At 45.2% G+C, this 20,141-nt stretch overlaps 1 protein-coding gene and 1 long non-coding RNA gene across 2 annotated transcripts in view; one reads left to right on the forward strand and one right to left on the reverse strand.

The window, feature by feature from the left end:
- The window catches only part of MAP3K4 (mitogen-activated protein kinase kinase kinase 4), a 77,416-nt gene extending 69,665 nt beyond the window's left edge, over positions 1–7,751 (reverse strand). Inside the window, exon 1 of the mRNA XM_082215178.1 lies at positions 7,356–7,751. The gene's annotated coding sequence lies outside the window, so the exon portion shown is untranslated. The remainder of the gene's footprint in view (positions 1–7,355) is intronic.
- LOC309528149 overlaps positions 1–18,290 on the forward strand; it is a 33,169-nt gene extending 14,879 nt beyond the window's left edge. The window contains exons 2-3 of the long non-coding RNA XR_014217571.1: positions 1,342–1,485; positions 18,237–18,290. This is a non-coding gene — a long non-coding RNA (uncharacterized lncRNA). The remainder of the gene's footprint in view (positions 1–1,341; positions 1,486–18,236) is intronic.
- Positions 18,291–20,141: the final 1,851 nt, after the last annotated feature.

Genomic DNA, 20,141 nt, shown 5'->3' on the forward strand with positions numbered 1-20,141 from the left:
TATACGAACAGTGCAAGGAAATAAATAATCAAATAGATTCAAACCAAGAAACGGCGGGAGATGGAGTCCTTGTAGCTCAAAAGGAGACACACACACACACCCCGAGCCCAAAGAGGACTTCAGTGAGGGTAGAAGCGGCCCCAAAGAGACCAGAGGTGAAGCAGGGCTTTGTTTAGGCTGCTCAGCCTCCCCGCCTAACAGCTGATACGCAGGGTAGTGCAGCAGAAACAGCCACTTTCCTAGGCGCTCTTCAGCCTCCAGCCGGCACCAGAGCTTTGACTGTAGTTGAAGGGAGAGTTGTGTGGAGAGAGAACTGGAAAGAATAGGAATCTATAGGCTTTTTAGAGGCTCCATACAATTTTACTTATGGCGGGGGACCTGGAACATAACCCCCACATAAATGGGAGGATGCCTGGATATTCTTGCCACCAGCCCTTAATTCTGCCACATCTGCAGTAATAAAGAAGAGTGTGTCTCAGGAAAAAACAACTTTCCCTTGTATTGGAATGGCTATAGCCATGTCACCCATCCAGGGTTAAGAAGCAGGATCTTCAGGTCAGATGTAAGTTTGAGTCAGGTCGAAGGACCAGCACCTCTTTTTAACTACTGAAATATACAGTGGTCCAAATATCCCCTTCCTTCTCCAGAATTCTGGCTCTCAGGCAGCACTTGCCAAGCTTCAGACAGCTGGCACACTTAACTTTCTGAATTAAAATCAGAGGCGCAATTAATATAGTCTAAAAATAAATGTGTTCATAAAAGAGCAAGACTTACCTGCTCTCAAAGGAGCCAAAGCATTAAGGGAGTTGCCAAAGCTCAGTGGCAGGGAAGGTCTCCCATTCCATCCCTGGCATCTCCAGTTAAAACGTAGAAAAAGGTGATGGGAAAGCCTTCTGCCAGTCAGACTAGATTATACTGAGCTAAGTGGTCAAATACTCAGCCCCGGTATAAAACAGATTCCTATCTTCCTAACACCTGCACTTTTGCATGAGTCACTGATCTGGGCATGCCTCCTGCCTGGAAAGAGGCAAGTTCAAAACAGTGATTCATGCAGACATATAAGAGGCAGTCTCCTCTTAACAAAAGCAACACAGGTAATACTACTAAAACTTTAGGAGTGACTGAATGATCCAAACACACTCAGTGTCACCCCCTCACCCCATAATTCTACTTCGCTACATATCACCACATTGAGGAAAACAGGAGGGAGAATTTCTGCAACAGGCAGTTAAAATCACCTAGAAGGCAACTCTTGAATAGGATGGATTAATGGCTTGAGCTACTTGAAAGAAGCCCGTTTGCTCCCCACTTTTAAGACTTGCACCTAATTTTGTTTCCAAGAAGAACCAGATCACTCGGATGTGTCTTCCGTGGCCGTTGGGGAATGAAAACCAAGCTGCTTCATTTAGTGAAGAACTACAGCTCAGTGGCAGAGCACCTGATCTCCATGCAAGAGGACCCAGGCTCAATCTCAGGCATCTCCAGGTAGGCTAATTGGTAAAGACCCCTCTGAAAGTCACTGTCAATCAGTGCAGACAATACTGAGCTAAACAAACCAGTGGTCTGACTCAGTAAAAGAGAGCATCTTATGGTTCATGACTTTGGGTGGGAGAAGAACCACTGCTCCCAAACAATTGTTATGAGTTTGAAGGACAACTGATATTGTCCATCGCAATAGCTCCACAGGAGATGAGTGTCTCTCTGCTGCAGAGAGTGCCAGGAGACCTAATTCCACTGCGTGGGCTGAAAAAGACTAGTTGCTTCCAGTACTACAAACCAGCTCAAAAAACTTGGCAAAAAGCATGAATGTAATAGGTTGCTAAAAATATGCATGGTTTGCTGATCCAGATGCATGCTTTACATGCCAAGTAGATGATGAATCCAGCTCCCCAAACCCCTTGATGTAAACAAAAATGTCCACTTTTCCATTAAGTAACACTCTGTTCTCCAGGTTCATATTTTGGTCATTTTTATACAAGGAAAAGATACACGGAGTTGCGGGAAGCAGCTCTCATGGTAGAAAAAAGGGGACTGCAGCCCACTTTTCCCATGCTTAATTTGGCAGCCAAGTCCCACATATTAAGATAATTAAAGTAGCTCGAGGGAACCAAGCCCTGGAAGAAACATATTTTAAAATCAACACCAGGAAGCAGTAGAACTCATGAAATAGAAAGGGAGGAAAATCCTCTGGGCACAACCAAAGTGCAAGATAATTTCAGTAAAATCTCATCAGGGCTTAGAACTGATATTTGTTTTCAGAACCATGGACCTACTCAAGAATATATGCAGAGGAATTAATGCCTCTGGGCATGTTCCAGGTGCTATTTCTCAGAAAATGCTTTAGGAACACACAGGGACAAGAGCAGCTATTTGGATTTGAACCAAGTCAGTAAAGAGATAGAGAGCGATCCAAATTAAAGTACAGTGCTGCTTTTACTTTGAAATAGTGTATGTGGCTTGCAGAAGTCTTGCCAAATTAGAATGTTGTACAAATAATATACGTACATTAAGCCAAAATTTTATTTTTTTATGTTATGCATGCTTCATTTCCCAGGATATTCCACTGGATTTTTTTTTTTAAGGAAGTGGGATTTCAAGTCACCTATGTAGCATGAGAACTAAATTCTACTGAGCTCAATGGAACTTACACCCAAGGAACAGAGAACGTAGGATTACAACCTTAAAGGGAGGGGAAAAGTTGGGTAAGAGTGGAGAAAGAAGATCCAGATGCAGATGAGCTGAAAATAGGAGATATAAGAGGGAAAAGCTAAGGTTCCCATCGTGGTACCAATGGGAACACAAAAAGTGGTATTCAACTCAGCTTTACTCAGAGCAGACCCACTGAATTTCAATGGGTCTACTCTGAGTACAGCTTAGCTGAATACCACTCAGTCCCCTCCTTTGTCACCTGCCAATTTCCCTGGCCCCTCCCAATATGTATTTTTAAATTAATTTGCTTTTGTTTAGTTGGGGAGGGACTGCCTGCTCTTTTGTTTTTATTTTTTGGCCTACTATTTGCTTGGGCCGGTGTGGGCATTCTGCCTTTTGTCTGTGGGAGGCTGAGTATCACGAATTTTCTACTGTGAAATGGGTATTTTGTGGTGCCCACGATTTTTTATATTACCATATTCCCTGGGGCCCAAAAAGGCTGGGGCAAAGGATGGGCTGTAGTCATGGAGGTAAAATGGTCAAAAATGTACTTCGAAGGGCTAGAACAGAGCTTGGGCAACTGTGCCCCCTCAGATGTTCCTGGACTGCACCTCCCATTATCCCTGCCCATTGGTCGTGTTTGCTGGCACTGATGGAGGCTGGGAGTCCAGCAACATCAGAATGGGCCACAGCTTCCCCACCCTTGGGCTAGAACAGGGGTCAGCAACCTTTTTCAGCAGGGGGCCGGTCTACTGTCCCTCAGACCTTGTGGTGGGCCGGACTATTTTTTTTTGGGGGGGGGATGAACAAATTCCTATGCCCTACAAATAACCCAGAGATGAATTTTAAATAAAAGCACACATTCTACTCATGTAAAAACAAGCCGATTCCCAGACTGTCCGCGAGCCGGATTGAGAAGGCAATTGGGCCGCATCTGGCCCCCGGGCCTTAGGTTGCCTACCCCTGGGCTAGAAGTGGGCACCAGAATAATTTATGGGAGAGTGGTGCCGAAACCAGCCTGCTCACAGAAATGAGTCCAATAAAAAGCAGCTACACCCCCTTATCCTGGCCTGTCCCTGCAACAAATATGCCAGCTATGTTCAGCAAAGACAGATATTAACTGGGATTACAACTTGTTTGCCTGAGAATTGTGTCAGAGTGAAAGTCTTATCCCCGCCTTCATTTTTTTTTTAAAGTAAAGGAAAAGGGAATAGGAACCAAATAATAAGATTATTGTTGTAATTGTGCTGTTAAGCTTATGTTTCCGTTGCTCTTTTGTTAATAGTGTTTTATAGATTGCAATTGTGTTATTGATTATTTGTTAATGGCACACGTTTTAGTAAAAGTCAAAGCGCTCGCAAGCAGAGGTTAGGGAGCAATACATTAAAAAGGCCTCCACTGGCATTGCATTAAATCTGGACCCCCTTGCAAAAAGAGAAATAGTCATCTGTCTTTTCCGTAATGGGACAGTTTCCCTTCACATTCTGCTCCCCCAATTCTAACAAAGAAACCTCTTGAGCTTAGGATTCTTTCCTATTGCTTGAATAAACGCCAGCTACTTTTGGAAAGGACGGGAAATAGTTTTAAGTTCATAAAGTAATAAACTTCCGACAGATGTTCCTTTTGCAACAAGTGGACCATTTTCATTGTGTGTTTCATGAAAAGGAGGCCACTTGCTCAGAAGCAACCTTTAACCCCAAACACTGTATAAACTATATGCTCCTCTTTAAGAATGTGAACCCTATGACCCTCCAGATGTTGTTGAATGTCATCTCCCATCAACAGTGACCATTAGTAATGCCAATGTCTGGAGGGCTACAGGTCCCCCACCCTTGAAGCCATCTTAAACAAATAGCAGAAGTAGTTCTGGTAGTTTCTGTTATAACTCCAAGTTCCCAATGTTCTCAACACATTTAAATACAAAGGCTAAGTTCTCACAGAAAATGCCATAAGAAATGCCCCCCAGAAAATTGGCTTTGTGAAACACACACAAACTGACAGATGTCCATGGCAGAGTGAGGTTCCAAACCACACCACAAGTATTGCCTTCTAGCTGGAACTTAGGATTCAAGCAACAGGATCTGAGAGCAAAGAGTTCACCCACTTTGCTGATAAACCACATGGTACAGTCTGCCTGTGTTCGAGTTAAAATGCTAGGTCATCTGTGAGAATTTGGAGGTCTCAAGCAGCCCAGTGCGATTTGCCACCACACCCATCCCAGCCCCTGTGACCATGTTGCAGTGATAGCAGTTGCACCTTGTGCAATTCTCCCTTCTATGCAACTTCTAAAGTTTCTAAAACATCATGGCCTAGCCTTAACAACCTAACCAAAACTGGATATAGCTCCAATGCATTATTCAGCATGGCATGCAATTTCTAGAACAAATTCTTATGTCTATGATCCAACTTAAAATGGAGTACTTTCAGATTATTCATTGCCTGATCCTAATATCCAAGGCAACTGCAAATAAGCACTTAAAACTGGATTATACCGATTGCTGTGCCCATTCAACACCACCATGACCACACCTGTGCAAAGTGTTCAAGATTAGGAAATATATTCCATTATTTTAACTGTGCCAAAAATTAAGTGCAAGGATCCATGTCCAAGTGCTCTGACGTATGTTTGGTGTGTGGAGCAGGAATGGGCAACCTGTGGCCCTTCAGGTGACAAAGGGACTACAAATCCCATCATGACAGATCATTGGCACACATTGACTGGGCTTATGGGAACTGGAATCCAGCCATAGGTTCCCCAACTGTCACATCCAGGCTCTCATGGACAGCAGTGTGTATCCTGCGGCTTTGCTCAAGAATTAGTGCAATGAAATCCAAGATCTTCCCAAGACTGCTACCCGATCCCTCGTCACTTTAGCCTGGAAGCAGGACCAAAGAGAGCCAGTGTGGTGTAGTGGTTAAGAGTGGTAGACTCCTAATCTGGGGAACCGGGTTCGCGTCTCCACTCCTCCACATGCAGCTGCTGGGTGACCTTGGGCCAGTTAGCCGCTTTGAGACTCCTGAAGGGGAGTGAAAGGCAGGATATCAAATCCAAACTCTTCTTCTTCTTCATAGTCATCTGCAGCTGAACAACTCCTTTCTCAACCTTAGAGGTGGGGCTTTCAGATCTCCAGATGTCATTAAGACTCCAGCTCCCATCATGCCTGACTATTAGCCATGTTGCCTGGGCTGATATTGCCTGCGACCTGCAGGTTTTTCCACCCCTGTTCTACCCCCCAAGTCCCTGCTCAGGGGAGAGAGAAAGCTCAGCCTTCACATGACTGCAGAGTCCCAACATTCACAACCTCCTCCCACTTGTAGATGGCTTGCAATTTTCTCCAGGAGTTCCTGAAACATAGTTTCAGGACAGCCCAAGAGCTGTAGCATTTGCTGTTCTTCAGCATGATAAGAGTAAAGCATAGCATGATCTGTGAATTAGGAAATGCCTGGTTCAAAACTAACCTCAACAGATGGACCATCACCTTTCAAAAACCTTGTCTGGCATATGAAATACTGCTGACCTACTATGCAGGGTTGTTGTGAGCTGCGATTTGTTCCCTAGTTCTTCTCTCATTAGCCCCAGTTGTGGCCAAAAACATCTGGAGGGCACAAGGTTGGGGAAGGCTGCTCTTGTTGACTCCCAGAATACTGCAGCCCAAAGCTGAAGTGCAGGCCTGGCCCCAACACACAGCATTCCCCTTTCTAATTTCCAAAGCTGTGCCACAAACATGGAAGTGCCCATCACCAAGGGAATGGTTAATCATGAAATGCACAGTCCTGGCATTCCTTTGTTCTCAGAGCAGTTCAGGCAGCTGAGTAACAGCCCAACTGAACATGTAAGAACTTATTCAGCTTAAATGCTGCTGAAGACCAACCATGGCCTAAAGAACATCCAGGGCTTGTAAACTAGCAACTGTTTCCTTGTTTAGTCAACAATATATATAGGTTCCAATTCTGCAAGCTGCAGAGCACCACTGCACCAAAGCCAAAACCCTAGGCAAACTTACTTGGGGGTGAATCCTAGGCTCACCTCCAAGGGATGAAGTACAAGTTGGGGTACCAATACTGCTCACATTTAGCAAGCCCCACTGAACTTCCGAATGAAGCTCCCTTGCAGCAGGCTGCACAAATTGGAATAAGGTGTTTAGAAAGCTCGCCCGCATTCCCTACTAGCTGATCCAGTCAAATATAACATCTCACTTGTTCTCTCCAGTGCTTTCAAGGCAAAAGCTGCCGCCAGTCGGGTAGAAAACACTGAGCTGGAAAAGTCTGGCTTGCGTCAGCTTGCTATGTTCCAGACTAAGTACGGCACACTTTGCAAAGAACATACTTTGCAGAAAGTGTGCGTACTAGTATCTTAAAACCTTGCACAAGCCTACGTGCGCTGAAGTGGCCTCTAGTCCAAAGAAGCGGACGCCGCAGCAACAGCACGCGGAGTGCAATGGAGGGCGACGCCCACACAAGGATTGCAACCAGCCTAAATCCCACGCGGCGCAATCCTGCGCGGGCTTCCGCGCAAATAATCCCCAGCCTGTGAAATGGAGCAAATGCGTCGAGGACTACAACTTTGCAGCGCCATCCCAACTAGGTCGAATTCAGTGGGTCTTGTTGTAGCCACCCCCCAGCTAAATGGGGCCGGAATTCAAGGGGTTCACGAGGGAGTCCCTTGGGCGCAAACAGGCAAGCGAAAGAAGCGCGGCTTTCCTTACTAGCGCACGGTCATCCTCCAGCTTCCCACAGAAGATCAGCGCGCCTGCTGGGATCCCACGACGGCGACGGCATTCCCATGTTCGTCCGGCTTCGGAAACCTCGGAGGACGGCGAGGCGGCTCGCTCATGGCGCTCCCGAGCGGGAATGGAAGCAGCCGAGCGCCTCGCTCGCTCTGGGCGGCGTTGCGCAACTCTCCGCCTCCTTTCTTTGTGTAGGTCCCGGAGAGGGGCAGGAGAGACACCCCCGGCGGGAGCTGCCTCCTTCCGCGTCGGGGACTGGCGGCACAGGAGGCTCCCCAAGCGGCTGGGTCTGGGCCGCAGGCGGCGGCGGCGGCGCTGAGCGCACGGAGACGGCCCACGAGGCGCGAGGAAACGGCCCGCCTCCCTGGCGAGCCTCTCCGGGCGCTGCAGCATCTCCGCGCCGACGGCTGCTCTGCGCGGCGGGGAGAGGGAGCAAGAGGACGCCGGCGAAGGCTCGCCGCGAACGGCTGCCCTCTCCCGGGCGCCGCGGGCATAGCCGGCTTGGCAATGGGCTCCTGGGACCACCGGGGAAGATCAAAGGGAGCTTAATTAAAAGCAGCGTCCTGGGAATCGAGGCGCCTCTGTGGAGTGAGCCTCGCTAGGTGAGATTGGTCGGGAGCTGTACGGCAGCAGGTGGTGGTGCCCTCCAGGTGTGGCTGGACTACAGTTCCCATCATCCCTCTCCGGTTAGGGTGAAAGTCCGAACCCTCTGGAGGGCGCCCGCTTGCCGAGCCCTCCTCTGCTGGGGTGGGATTTCGGAGGGATGGGTCTTCCTCCTCCTCTTCCTTTTAATCTCCTAAGGAATTACTAGCCAGGCACTGTTTCTCAAACTTGGGTCCCCAGCTGTTGAGGAACTAGAACTCCCATCATTTTCCTGCTAGCTAGGGGATGATGGGAGTTGTAGTCCCACAACAGCTGGGGACCCAGCTTTCAGCAAATCCCGGAACAGCAGAGTTCCACCTCTCTAATGAAATGGAGTTGAACTGCTCCAGGCCCTGGTAAGCTGGAATCACATGTAAAACATGGACTGGATCGGAAGAGTACACAGGTGTGGTCTTGGGGCCTAGAAATTGAAAGTGACACCTACCCAGCTGGTCCCTTTCTGTCCCCTGCCTCTGGGTTAGTGGGAGCATTTTAAGCAGGGTCAGAGTTGGGGTCAGGAGACCAGGGGCAAGCTATGCTGGGCTTGGGGGCACCTACTGTGAGTTATTTTATTTAGAAAGATTTATAGACCACTTAATCATAAGCAGTGCACTTCATAAAATTATTCAGCTCTCCACATCATGAAATACACAGTGCCAACAGTTCATGTTCACTTGTCAAGCTGGCAACTCTGGCCTGCATTGTGTTAACATGTACATTTTCTCATGATTTTAAAAATAAAAAACAGTCCCTGTTGGTGTGCTTGTGAGTGATGGTGTACCATTAAACTAACTGAGTACTTGTGTTATTCTTAACCAATGGAGTGGGAGACACCAAATGTGATGCTTTTGTGGGGTGCTGTCAAGGTGAACTGGTCATTGGCAGGTTAGTGGCTTTTGCACAGAAGAATAGCCAATCACATTCTGCCTTGCAGAAATCATCAGTGATGATGAGACAGCTATTCCACTGAAATGGCTCCGTGGAAAAGAACATTTTCTTGGCAAAACAGAGCTCTATTTTGCCTTTGCTCGCACACATCCCGCTCAGTTTTGCCTTCTGTTCTGGTGCCAGCCAAACCACTCCTCTCAGAAATCTCTCCTGCCAACTATACAAGTCTTCTGTTTGCATACTTCGGTGTTGCAGTGTGGCTTTCACACGAAAGTGACTGCAGCTCAGAACTTTGAAAGTCTCCTGACTGACTGCATTGCAGTGACTCTTATCTATACCACAGACTTAAAACTGGTTTGATAGCCAGCTCTTCGTGCCCAGGGAAGATATAGTTCTAACAGATAATAGACAGCACTTTCACCAAAGTAAAGTTCCCAGGATTCTGTAGGGCAAGGATGGCTAACCCCCAGTTTGGGAGTATAATCCAGATCCCAAAACTCCACCAATTTTGGAGGCATCAGCAAAAAAACAAAAACAATCTTACACCTCTGAGGTGCGTGAAGACCCTCAGTTTGATGGGGAGGAAAATTGCCCTTCCTCAGTCATCACATCCATCACTGGAGGAGTGGAGAGAGAATGATAGCCCCACTTCGGACTTCAGAGATCACTGAAGGGGGAGGCTATGTGTGTGTGGGTGGGTGTGCATGTAAGAGTGTGGGGTGGCCGCAGACATTTATGGCCAGTTTCCCTGGGAAGAAGGAATGTTTAAACATCAGGAAGAGCTTTCTGATGCCAAGAGCTGTTTGGCAGTGGAATCAACCCACTCGGAAGATGGTGGGCTCTCTTTCATTGGAGGTTTTAAAGTGGAGGGTGGACGGTCATCTGTCATTGATGCTTTAGTTGAGATTCCTGCATTGCAGGGGGTTGGACTAGATGACCCTTCGTGCCCCTTCCAATTCTATGATTCTGTGAACTCTTTCCCCCCTCGAGAGTATTATAGCAGTAGTATAGAGATCAAAGAGAGAATAAATTGTTATAGCAGTTTCCTCCAATCCTCACAGCCTGTTAATTTCTGTAAGAAGGCAATTGACCTACTATAATTATATCCCCTATTGCACAAATAGATGTGGAGTTTGGCTAGATGACCCTCAAGGTCCCTTCCAATTCTACAACTCTATGATGCTATGGATAAACCACTCTGATAATTGTAGCTCTGAGAGGGGAAATAAGGGTCTCCTAACAACTCTGAGCACCCTTGACAAACTACAGCTCCCAGGATTCTTTGGGGGGAAGCTATGACTGTTTAAAGTGATAGACTCCTGTTGGTGATAGACTCCTATAATCCAGATCCAGTAAGTGTTAGAATTTAATCAAGGCTTGGGGTGTTAAATTGAGTTCCATACTACTCTAATCCCTGGATCTAGCAAGTGTGAAATGCTAATTAACCAAGGCTAGGTTCACAGGGCTTTTGCTAGTCAGCAAATGAGTAGCACACACCACACAGATAAAGCCAGAGTTTAAAGATATTAGGAATGTGTGTGTGTCACCAAGAAGAAAGGCAGCAAGATGAAAAGCCAGAGAGTCAGAACACGATGTTTGATGTCTGTCTGAATCTAAGTCTGCAGCTAGAAGAAGAAGAGTTTGGATTTGATATCCCGCCTTTCACTCCCCTTCAGGAGTCTCAAAGCGGCTAACATTCTCCTTTCCCTTCCTCCCCCACAACAAACACTCTGTGAGGTGAGTGGGGCTGAGAGACTTCACAGAAGTGTGACTGGCCCAAGGTCACCCAGCAGCTCATAGAATCATAGAATCATAGAATCATAGAGTTGGAAGAGACCACAAGGGCCATCGAGTCCAACCCCCTGCCAAGCAGGAAACACCATCAGAGCACTCCTGACATATGGTTGTCAAGCCTCTGCTTAAAGACCTCTAAAGAAGGAGACTCCACCACACTCCTTGGCAGCAAATTCCACTGTCGAACAGCTCTTACTGTCAGGAAGTTCTTCCTAATGTTTAGGTGGAATCTTCTTTCTTGTAGTTTGGATCCATTGCTCCGTGTCCGCTTCTCTGGAGCAGCAGAAAACAACCTTTCTCCCTCCTCTATGTGACATCCTTTTATATATTTGAACATGGCTATCATATCACCCCTTAACCTCCTCTTCTGCAGGCTAAACATGCCCAGCTCCCTTAGCCGTTCCTCATAAGGCATCGTTTCCAGGCCTTTGACCATTTTGGTTGCCCTCCTCTGGACACGTTCCAGTTTGTCAGTGTCCCTCTTGAATTGTGGTGCCCAGAACTGGACACAGTACTCCAGGTGTGGTCTGACCAGAGCAGAATACAGTGGCACTATTACTTCCCTTGATCTAGATGCTATACTCCTATTGATGCAGCCCAGAATTGCATTGGCTTTTTTAGCTGCCGCGTCACACTGTTGGCTCATGTCAAGTTTGTGGTCAACCAAGACTCCTAGATCCTTTTCACATGTACTGCTCTCAAGCCAGGTGTCACCCATCTTGTATTTGTGCCTCTCATTTTTTTTGCCCAAGTGCAATACTTTACATTTCTCCCTGTTAAAATTCATCTTGTTTGTTTTTGCCCAGTTCTCTAATCTGTCAAGGTCGTTTTGAAGTGTGATCCTGTCCTCTGGGGTGTTAGCCACCCCTCCCAGTTTGGTGTCATCTGCAAATTTGATCAGGATGCCCTTGAGTCCATCATCCAAGTCGTTGATAAAGATGTTGAATAAGACCGGGCCCAAGACAGAACCCTGTGGCACCCCACTAGTCACTCTTCTCCAGGATGAAGAGGAACCATTGATGAGCACCCTTTGGGTTCGGTCAGTCAGCCAGTTACAAATCCACTGAGTGGTAGCATAGTCAAGACCGCATTTTACCAGCTTCTTTACAAGAATATCATGGGGCACCTTGTCAAATGCCTTGCTGAAATCAAGGTAGGCTACATCCACTGCATTCCCTTCATCTACCAGGCTTGTAATTCTGTCAAAAAACGAGATCAGGTTAGTCTGACATGACTTATTTTTCAGAAATCCATGCTGACTATTGGTGATCACAGCATTCCTTTCTAGGTGCTCACAGACTGTTTGCTTAATGATCTGCTCCAGAATCTTCCCTGGTATTGATGTCAGACTGACTGGGCGGTAATTATTTGGGTCCTCTCTTTTCCCCTTTTTGAAAATAGGGACAACATTTGCCCTCCTCCAGTCTGCCGGGACTTCGCCTGTTCTCCAGGAATTCTCAAAGATGACTGCCAGTGGTTCTGAGATCACATCTGCCAGTTCTTTTAATACTCTTGGATGCAGTTCATCTGGCCCTGGAGACTTGAATACATCTAAACTAGCCAAATATTCTTGTACTATCTCCTTAGTTATTCTGGGCTGTGTTTCCTTTGCTGAATCATTTGCTCCAAATTCTTCAGGTCGGGCATTGTTTTCTTTATCGGAGAAGACTGAGGCAAAGAAGGCATTGAGTAGTTCAGCCCTTTCTGTGTCCCCTGTTTGCATTTCACCATCTTCTCCTCTGAGTGACCCCACAGTTTCTTTGTTCTTCCTTTTGCTACGAACATACCCATAAAAGCCTTTTTTGTTGCTTTTAACCTCTCTAGCAAGCCTGAGTTCATTCTGTGCTTTAGCTTTTCTGACTTTGTGTCTACACGTGCTGGCTATTTGTTTGAATTCCTCTTTGGTGGTTTCCCCCCTTTTCCATTTTTTGTACACATCCTTTTTTAATCTTAATTCAGTTAAAAGTTCTTTAGATAGCCACCCTGGCTTCTTTAGGCACCTTCCATGTTTCCGTCTCATTGGTATTGCCTGTCGTTGTGCTTTTATTATCTCCCTCTTAACAGCTGCATGTGGAGGAGCGGAGACGCGAACCCGGTTTCCCAGATTACAATACTACCGCTATTAACCACTACACCACACTGGCTCTCTCACTGGAAAGCTATGGGAGAAGCAAGAATCTTTGGGGTTTCTCTCTCTCTCTCTCTCTCTCTCTCTCTCTCTCTCTCTCTGTGTGTGTGTGTGTATAAATAAACCACATATCATAAAGACACTACAGTTTCCCCTATGACTCATTTGCAAAAGGAAACACAGTCCCTGGATAAGCACCTGGCACCCCCGGGATCTCTCATTGCTCAAAGATTGGGGTAACATGCAACAATATTGTGCAGATTGAGCCTTAGTTGGATACAACCTATTGCAAGCTGAACTTCAGGGCCAACTGTGCTGGTCTGAAACAATAAGACCTACGGCTTTATTGAGTTGTGTGAGCATCAGAAACATAATCATTCTGCTTTGGTTTGGCTTCTAGCTTTCTGAATAAATTTACATGATTTTCTGTCTGAAAGCTTCTTAACAAGTCAGAATGGCAAATGTTGAAATTTGCCTGAAGCTTAGTTGGCTCCCCTTCCTTCCCTCCCTCCCTCCCTCCCTCCCTCCCTCACTCCTCCTTTCTCTCCATTGCATGGCAATGTTGTCCTACTGCTACTGCATTTGTATTTGGATATACAGGTGTGCATTAAATAATGAACTGCACCCGCAGAAGGACAGAATCTCCCACCTGAGCTTATTGTTGGGCAGGTGGGCAGGATCTCAAGGGACTTGTTTTTGCATAGCTGATCATCAGGGCTTGCAATGATTACAGCAATTGGGAGGGGATTTCCTAGTTTGGGTAATAGCAGGTTATAACTATTGGCAACCTTGGTCAAGGCACCTCTTAGTGGTTCCCAGTTGAATGGCTAGGTCTCAAGAGAAAGTCATCTGAGGGAGGCAGAAGAAACCCTCAAACCTAGAGCAACTCAAACAGTTGCAGTGTACTTTGGTCTCTAATTATAGCTTCCCGTTTTAGGCTCCCCCAATCACTGGGGAGTGCTATCGATGTTGGCTTTAGAACTCTAAAGGTAATAATTGCCAAAGATGTGCTCCTGTCCTCCCCTATCCCGTAAATGCTTGTATGATCCCTTCAAAAAGCAACCTTTTATATTTTGCCGGTCTGTCTCTTGCTAGGTATCTGCTCATGAAACTGGGAGAGAGGAGGAATGATATGTGGCTACAGAACTGATAAGGATTAAATGTGAAATGTGGCTGTCTCTTATCTGAGATGAAATAGTTGTTAAGGTACACGAAACAATAAGAAAGGCAAGGAATTTGAGATGCATTTTAAGTCTAGCCTTTCCATTAAGTGGCATGAAGCATTCTCATTATGCAAAAGATTCTGAGAAGACAAGAGTGGGGAATGCCCTCTACTCCAGCATCTATATTTGTGTGGCATTAAAAAGCGGGGGAGGTTAGGGAAGCTTCATTTTGCCCAGGCATAGGCAAACTAGGCCCTCCAGATGTCTTGAGACTACAATTCCCATCATCCCTGACCACTGGTACTGTTAGCTAGGGATGGTGGGAGTTGTAGTCCCAAAACATCTGGAGGGTCGAGTTTGCCTCTTTGTTTCAGCTGATATTGCTTTAGAAGATTAATATTATGTGAACATTATATTTCAACATTATTGCAACGTTTTAACAATATTATGTTATATTTATCACCTTTAAAATATTGTGTCTGACTCTTTCCCTATCTAGGAAATCAGATTCAGGCATGGCTCATACAAACAGTAGATGATAAGGTCCACGGGCGTAGCTGGGGGGCAGCTCCCCCCCATCAAGTAAATAAATAAAAATAATTAACTGACCAATTGGTTCTGCCCCCCACATAAAGCCTGCCCCCCCTAAAATAAATCCTGGCTACGTTCATGAAAAGGTATTGAATTGTTTTTCCTGATCTACACCACTTCAGACTGCAGGTGGGGAGATCTTTTCCAAATAAAATTCTCCCTGCACACAGAAAACTAACAGTGCAATCCTATGCATATCTATTCAGAAGGAAGCCCCTTTGAGTTCAATAAATTTTGGCACAGTGATAAAGTCAGGGATAACCTAGCCTTATCCCTATTATGCAAGATAAGAGTGGTTAGAGGCTTGGCCTAGGACCTAGGAGAGACCAGGGTTCAAATTCCCACTCAGCCATGAAGCTCATGGGTGACTTTGGGCCAGTCGCTGCCTCTCAGTGTAAGCTGCCTCACAGGGTTGTTGTGGGGGATTAAATGACATGAGGGAGAACCATGTATGCCACCTTGAGTTCGTAGGAGAAAAAGAAGGGATAAAAGTGCAATAAATAAATAATATGTAACACGTTTAGTCTTTATTTCAGTTACAGCCCACCTTCCCCACTTCAGAGGTTCTGCTTTTAATAAGAAGACTGTAAGAACAGGCCACACGCAAATCCTTGTTGTTACATGCCCTGCATTTAGCAAAGGAGTAATTATTCTAACAACAAATAGCAATTTGTCATGTGAGAGCTCTGAAGGATATGATGCAAATGTTACTCATAATTTATTAGCCCACGTATTATTAATTATGCACATGATAGCCATTTTTTAAAACTTCTCTTGACCTTCTAGTGTTGCATGACTGAGGAGCTCAAAGTGTAACTCGAATATTTCATTTCCATCTCTTCTCTTTTCAAAACCAAAATTGAGCTGGATAGTGTTGTTTTTTTCCGTCACGTGAAATTGAATAAGATCAGCAAGACCAGTCAGCAATCAAAGTTAGAGAACCAAAGGTCAAATGAAACTGGCTTTCTTTGTTCTAATTTATGTATCAAGTGGGCTGTTTCAGCTAAGTGGCAGACCCCCACACATATGAAAAGTGTAACCCATTTCTTCTAGTTGCTCAGTTTCTTCTGCATACTCAAACCAACAAAGTTCATCATTGAGAACACAAGGTGGAGGAAAAGGGGAAGCACCTAATATTTCTTAGCAGAACTAATCTAAAGGTCTTTCTTTGGTTCCAACTGGAGGCATCTTCGTCACTAATGTCAGGAAGTTCTCCGAAGATAGGCTCTGGAATTTCATCACAATGAGCTACAGGACGACGTGCTGATTGAAGATCAGGATACTTTGTGGGGCGGCTGCCCCATTAACTTAGTTTTGATCCCCCAACTTTATGCTTTGCCGCACCAATTTATGGAAGATTTCGAGGTTTTATGACTTCAGACTGATCCCTTTTTGACATAATCACCCAGAACTATCGGACCTAAATACTTCTTGTCATTAAAATAATCATTTCCAATCAAAACAATTACGTATTCGACATGGCATTTTACCCCCCCCCCAACTTCTTCTAAAATGCTCCACACAAGCGTAAAGGTAAAGGTACCCCTGCCCGTACGGGCCAGTCGTGACCGACTCTAGGGTTGTGCGCTCATCTTGCTCAAGAGGCCGGGAGCCGGCGCTGTCCGGAGACACTTCCGGGTCACGTGGCCAGCATGACAAAGCTGCAACTGGTGAGCCAGCACCAGTGCCACACACGGAAACGCCGTTTACCCTCCCACTAGAAAGCGGTACCTATTTATCTACTTGCACTTAGGGGTGCTTTCGAACTGCTAGGTGGGCAGGAGCTGGGACCGAACGACGGGAGCTCACCCCGCCACAGGGATTCGAACCGCCGACCTTACGATCAGCAAGTCCTAGGCACTGAGGTTTTACCCACAGCACCACTCGCGTCCCCACCACACAAGCGTACATGTGAACAAAAACGGAAAAAAAATGACATGTGGCCATAGCTCAAAAACTTGACCTGGTTGAGCAAAACCAATGTGATTTTTGGATTCAGCACATCAGATTCGTCCTAAATCAACTGAAAAAGCGCAGAAAACAAATTTGTTGTTGACCAGTGTAGACAGCCCAGCAACAGAACCACAGAGCCATATTATTAGTATATACCCAGGTCTGGCTTCATCATTAGACAGAATGAAGCAGGCACCTCATGCAGCTGATTTTGAGTCTCATGCAAGAGCAGCAAATATTAAGTAATTTAATTTATCACCATTTTATGTTTACTGCCAGGGAGGTATGAAGATACTTCAGGGGTTTTCTGCATCAGGGCAGAACTGACTTTTAATACTATGCACAACTTGACTGACTTTTAATACTATGCACCATGAATGTGGGCGAGGGGGTGGGGACCATTTATTTCACTACCTCCGGCAGGAAAAATTCTTAAGCCAACTTGTAAGTCTTCAGAAACCCAGTTTTATATATCAAAATGTAAAATGTAATTAATTTACCAATCCAGAAAGCACAAATACATTGTTACAGAAACATCTACAAATCAACATTTTACACCTAGAGCAATTATGTCTTCAAAAGTGAAACACAATTTTATTTTTCCCCACCTTCAGGCGATTCTTAATTGTCTGTCTAGAATACTGGAAAGGCTTTTAAAAAAAAAAAAAAAACCCAAAGCATGCAGCCTCCTAATTCTCAGCCTCCTAATTACTCTGGTTTCGTAGCTGTGATAGAATTAAATGTTGGGTTTCCGAAACAACATTTGGTCTAATCTACTGCTTTCCCGGAACTTTTGTACTCATATTTGCATATGGTTCTCCCACTTCTCATTGGACATTTCCTAGTTTGGCCAGTGACCAGTTTTCCCTGTGCCTGACTTTGTCTCTTTTCCATATCTGGGGATAGCCCCTTTGAAGCACATTAACTTTGCCCTTGAAGAGGCTTTCTTCACACATGATTTTGTGGCTGTCATCTTGGGATTTACCCTAACATTTAGGCAGTGGGTTTTTTTTCTTTAAAAAGTTTAGGGGTACTCTCATTTTCCTACTCATATTGAAATAATGTTCCTCAATGAGGCCAAACTTAGATTCAGAAAATGTTTAGGGGTATGCGTACCCCCAGAAAAAAAACACTGCATCTAGGGATATCACAGATTAAAGAAATAATATGCATAAATGTATTAGCTGACTGGCATGACCATTTTAGAAGTTAGGCTACAATCACTTTAGCTTTTTTTTTTTTTTTTGGTCTTACAGCAAACACGATTCTGTGACATCCACACCGTACATAGCTCCCCGCCAATCCTGGAAAAATTAGTTTACCCCTCACAGAGCTACAATTTTTCAACTCCCTTAATAAACTATAGTTCCCAGGATTCTTTGAGAAAGTCATGTACATTAAAGGTATGGTCTGGGTGTGACCTTTGACTGCTATTTGAAAGGTCCTCCGCAGCTGATTATATTTTAACCAATGTTCTAACTAAATTATCCCAACTCTGATTTATCTCAGATAAATATCCTCCTTTAGTCAAGCCTCAGAGGATAACAAACAAAAGAGGACAAACATGACTAGATAAACATTGTTCTAGAAGGAGATGGGATATAGGCAACATACAGAACAAGTGGAAAAAAAGAGCCCCACCTTTCTATTTACAAACCAAAGCATCCTTCAAATGTTGAGAGCTGTATGTGTCTTTTACAGCCCCAGGTGAAAATGAGCATGATTGACACATAAGACACAAGCACCAAGAGGAGGGAGCAAAGAGGTAAACTCCCTGTTGATCTTTTACAACTTTGTTGTGTCTATAAAATGTACTAATTCAAGTCCAGCCTTGTGAATGACAGACTGAGCGCAAGGAGACCATGGGATGCAGTGATCCCGTGTTTTATTATTGAGAAGAGTCAGGTGAATGGTTAGATGAAAAGCTGTCATGTGAAGCCATGTTTTATTTCACGACCAAGTGGATAAGCTTCTATTGATAAAATTAGAATAGGAGAATACATAAGATACCACTTGAGAGGTGGTTGAAAATAATACACAGATAAGCTTTCCTAAGTCATATAGCTAAATACCAGGTGCTTGGGTGCTTGAAGGCATCTAGTCCAGCATCCTGTTCTCACAATGGCCAACCAGATGCCAGTAGGAAACCAATAAGCAGGATCTGAGCACAAGAGCATCCTCCTATGGTTTCCAGCAACTGGTGTTCAGAAGCTCCCTCCAACTATGGTAGCCATTGACAGCCTTCTCCTCCATGAATTTGTCTCATTCTCTTTAAAGCTATCCAAGTTGGTGGCCATCACTGCCTTCTGGGAGACTGAGTTCCATAGTTTGACTATGTGCTGTGTGAAGTACTTCCTTTTATCTGTCCTAGTTTTTTCCCCAGCATTCAGTTTCACTGAATGTCCATGAGTCTTCGTATTCATTCACAAAGCCCTAAGCAACTTAGGTCCAGGGTAGGGACCACTTAAACCCTTAGCTCAGTGGTTTTCAACCAGGGTGCCTTGAATGGTGGTCAGGGGTGCAGCGGGCAACACTGGCCTCTGTCCCTCTTTCTTCCCCTCCCTCCTCTGATGCCCTCTCGTATCTCTGCGTCCCAAAGGCCTGCACAGCTGTTTGTTGCAGCAGCCCTGGCTACAAGCTCTCCAGATGAATGGTGCCTCTGGGGGCAGCTCAGAGACCAGAGGCGGTGGCAGGGGCTGCCCAGAGGACTCCCAAGGAGAAGAGGCAGAGGGAACACTCCACAAGGGAAGGTGTTTGAAATAGGGTGTGAGACTGCCAGCTCTGCAGCAAGTGGTGTCATAACTGGGCTCCTGAGCCCCACAGGGGTGCCACAGAAATAATATAGTTGGTCAAGTGAGCCATAGACTCAAAAAGGTTGAAAACCTCTGCCTTACCTTGATCACTGAGATCATTTGAGGGAGCATTGTTGGTTATCTCCCAAGTTGGCGTGGCTCATCAGGCAACGCCAAGAAACTGAGTCTTTAGTGCAGCACCCAGACAACAGAGATTCAGCAGGCGCCTTCTCTGTGAACCTTGACACGCTTGCTAACAACTTTTTTATACTGCCACACTTAGTTTAGGGAATTAAGAAAGTATCTTTCTGTAATAGTTAGTTGATGGTCTGTAATTTTAATTTCCCCCGCAGTTTTCACTGTATTGTTGCAATCCACTTTGAGACTTATTTATGATACAGCAGTGTGTAAATAAATAAAAATAAATTCAGCCTGGGCTAGGCTTTCTCCCTGCCTGCCACATGTTGAAATCATTGCCAGAATGGACCCTACTTGAACTGTGCATTTAGTCATTGGGGTTGAATTCGTGGAGAAGCTTTGAGCTGTTGATGTTGGTTGTTTGGGGGAGGGGGTTGTAATCTAGAGACATTCTGTGATGTGCTTCCATCCGCTACTTAACAGAAAAAAAGACAAAAAAATTCAGAGCAAAAATTCATTTACATATACTGGGAAAGGTCTTCTACCCTTTCTCAACATCTAACCAAACATATCTGTGTTATTTTGTAAGATCTTGAATTCAAGGTTATGTTTGAACGTTTTGAGTAGAAAGAGAGGCCTATGGCACCAAGAGAATGTTTAACTTGCTTTGGCTATC

This window comes from Podarcis vaucheri (genome assembly GCF_965113315.1).
Source record: "Podarcis vaucheri genome assembly, chromosome: 3".
NCBI classification, from domain to species: domain Eukaryota; kingdom Metazoa; phylum Chordata; class Lepidosauria; order Squamata; family Lacertidae; genus Podarcis; species Podarcis vaucheri.